This window comes from Echinococcus granulosus (genome assembly GCF_000524195.1).
Source record: "Echinococcus granulosus chromosome Unknown EG_S00036, whole genome shotgun sequence".
In the NCBI taxonomy this organism is placed as follows: Eukaryota; Metazoa; Platyhelminthes; class Cestoda; order Cyclophyllidea; family Taeniidae; genus Echinococcus; species Echinococcus granulosus.
Window position 1 is genome coordinate 522,809 of NW_020170416.1, and position 3,723 is coordinate 526,531.

Here is a 3,723-nt window from a genome sequence, read left to right on the forward strand (position 1 = left end):
GCGGTAAAGACTCCTGGAAGTACAAGAATGTTGATACTGCCTACGCATTGATTGGTAGCAGTCTCGAACAACCCTGACTGCATTAAACTGACCCCATGACCGATCTTCAGTTCATAACCAGGGATCACCCCATGTAGGATTGGGGTTTGGTGATGTGGATATTGGTTTAAAGGTCAGTGAAGTGGTATTATAATGAAAGCAGGAAAGCCCGCGCCTATTTTTATCCCGTTGTGATGTGTGTCGTCTTCATGCTGCTGCCGCTTTTTTGTCCAAGCGAACTGGGGAGGAAAACGGAGTTTGGGAAGGATGGGTGAATGGGGAGAAGTGCAGCAACCCTCCTGCTCCCTTTCCTTCCCCACTTCCGAGTTTTTTATACACAAAGTCAAAATTTGACTTAGTGCAACATCTCCGCCTCTTTCCCTCCCCAATGATTGATGCCAAGTTTCACCCTCCTTTAAGTTGCAACCAACTTCGACACTAATTGACTTGGATTAGTTCTGTTGGGGAAAACGTTTTTTTTCTTTACTTGACAAGACAATTCCCTTGCCTCAGTGGGAATGCAACAAAAGTGCAAAATTTTTTCCTTCAAAATTTGATTAGCCTACGGCATTCTTGCCAGCCTTTGTAGCCAGATAGGGGAGACGTTGGAAGGTGTTTTTGTGTCCCATTGATCCGATCAATTTAGGTTCTCTCGGTTTTAGATTAGTACATGTGCTTAGAAGAGGAATAATGAGGGCTGAATTACTTCCTGAATGCAAAAGAGGATGTAGATGTTGGAGAAAATTCAAATATAAGAGTTGTACTTTTCAAATCCCTTCAGCACCCTGATGCAAGTCCCCTCGAAGTGGATTAAAGGACACATTGTTAGCAGTCAGGCATCCTTGTTGAAGAGGGCGCGAAAAGTCACAAGGAAGTCAACTCTGCAGAGTTAATTGTGGATGGAAATCAGGGAAAGATCGCCCTGATCTTAACATCGGTGAAAGGAACAATAAAGCTCTGTCCAGTCGTCTAGAGACGTTGACATTTCACTTTTGGTGCCTTTTACTGCCTGATGAAATGGCTGGAATGCCATTTGAACATCCATATATTCGCCACTTTTTCCAACGACGTCGGTTCAAAGAATTTGAAAAGGCGTAGAAAGGTAGACTGAATTAGTAGGGCGCAATAGAATGCCTGGTCGAGACTCTGAGGTGGTCACTACCTGACAGAAGCCTGATGAACCTGGGGTGACAAATACTGGTTTTTGGTTTATCTCTTGGGAAAAAGTTACTAGGTTTGGAAATTTTCAGTCAGAACCCGCGCACCTCCATTGAAGGTGCATGTATGAAGTGTGGATGTCTGCCCCTGTGCAGACTTGCTTTGCGGATTACCTACAGGAAGATTGTTAAAGGTGAAGCATTGCAGATAAAGAAATCGGAATACATCCATCCATCTATCCCCTATTTATTTGTCGGTCAATTCATTCATCCATCCATCCCTTATTTATTCCGCATCCATCCATCCTGTGTCCGTCCATCCATCTATCCCGGATCCATTCATCCTGTATCCATCCATCCCGGATCCATCCATCCATTCTGTATCCATTTATCCGTCCATCCCCCCATCCATCCGTCCTATATCCATCCATCCATTCACCCATCCATCCATCCATCCTGTATCCACCCAGCCATCTATTCATCCAGCCATTCATCTATACATTAAACCCTCCGTCAATCCATCTATGATTCCATACTATTATCTGTTAACTTTCGGAGAAGGGTTCACGAGGCGACCTAGGTAAGTCAACCACACGCGGTGCCTTCAAGTAAATTAGCGAAGTCCTGCAGAACTTTAAACGATATACGCAAATTGTAGAATACGTATGCCATTGATTCACATTTGTGTGTAATTCCGCCCATTTCTTGTTAGGTCAATTTGCAGGTCTCTCTCATCGAGCAAGTCGATTTTTTCTTCCTTCTTTTTCGTCTTAGGTCAAACTAACCTCGCAATTTTGTGTGTCCACATCTTTTGCGTTTCACAGGAACAAAAATGAGACTTCTGGCGTGCAAATGCCCGTTACTGAATTTCCAGTTAAAGTGGTTGAATTATTCACCATAGGTAAACCAGGTTAGTAAAAATTTCGCCTCTTCTTCTCCTCTCTTCTCTGGACGGTGACATCAGTTGGACCCGACCCCCTCAATAAGGGCTGCTGGTCCCAGAAGCACTATACAACCCTTCTAGTAGGTCTAATTGAAAAAAAGGAGAGATTTTCTTCAAAAGATTGCCTACATTTATCCGAAGAGCACTTGACAGTGGCGGAGTTGGGGACCGCTGCCCTGTACCCCCTTCATTCAGCTCCGCCGCGGCCTCATCTGTGGTTCTAACCAGGACAAGATTTCTCTCAAATTATAACCTTCATCTTAAAACTTCAAGCATTTGACAAAGCATTTATCTTTTCCAACGTCTTAAAAATAAGAAGAATTCCTAATCAGCAGTCGAACTATCCGTTCTTTAAACTGTCACCCCAAATCGATTTGCAAGTAGGTGGAGCATCGGGCCATTCCAAATGTTCCGCCGTGGAATGAGGAATCCGAGAGGAGAAAAAACTCATATTTTCCTCATTTTTTATGCTAGCTGTAAGCCATTACCATGGCTCTGCCTCACCCTTAAGGTAGACGTCACCGTAGGGCCTTAAAAACTGCCTGATTAGAGGGAGGGGTGGGGTTGCATCAAGCCCCTAATAATACCCCATGATGCTGGCATTGAGTCTCCTCACATTTGTCATTCTCATTCGGTATACCAAAGGGCAGGGAAGATCAAAGCTACTGAAAGATTACAAAAAAAAAACTAGTTGTAGAGGCTTTATTTGCTTTTACGGATTGAATGACCTCCGTTATACCTTTCTAATTAAGTCAAGGCCATTCTAAGATAGTGAATTCGGACTTATCCATCTCTGAACTGGTTTATGAGGCAAATTCTAGCTACACTAGATAAAATTTCAAGAAGTAGCTGACGTACCCGCGTAACTACTGTTGTCACCGTCACATGAGGGGCAGTCAAGTTAAACTGACACTTCAGTGGTTGTAAAATGACTAAGTACATCCATTAGAGTGCTAAAAAATGTACTTTTACTTGACCCTCAACATACACTTATTCCAGCCCTTTACGATCTGGACCATGCTTGGATAGACTGCTGCATTACTATCCCCAATCAATGGATGTGCTGACCTCTTCAGGCCCCCCCCCCCCATACCACTCCTGACTCATCGTCATGACCCCGCGATCACTTTTGCCCTCATCAGGTGTTTCGCGTAAAGCCTCTGCACAGGGGTGGCTGTTGTGCCCTCTGGCAAAGATGTCACCACAGTTGGCATCTCCACTTTCCCGGTGCATATGCCACACCATAAAACGAGAGACAAACCTCCAACTTACTGCCAAATGGCCGAGTGTCACATCGTCATACCAACCGCAGTGGAGGCCTTCTGCTGCCTTTTATTCCTTTAATGTTGGCAGAACAGTCCTGTCATCAAAGTTTCGTTGTCTCCCATCTAACTACTCATGAGATCAGAAGTTGAAGCGTCTGATACTCTGTGACAGCATGCCAAAGACAATCTTTTGTGTTAAAGTTGTTGTTTTCATTGACTAGGGTTTACTCCGCTAACAGTAAGCCTCTTGCATGATCAACTGAGTTACATGAACTTTCACCTATTTCCAATTCTATTGTATTCCAGATAGGTACCACCA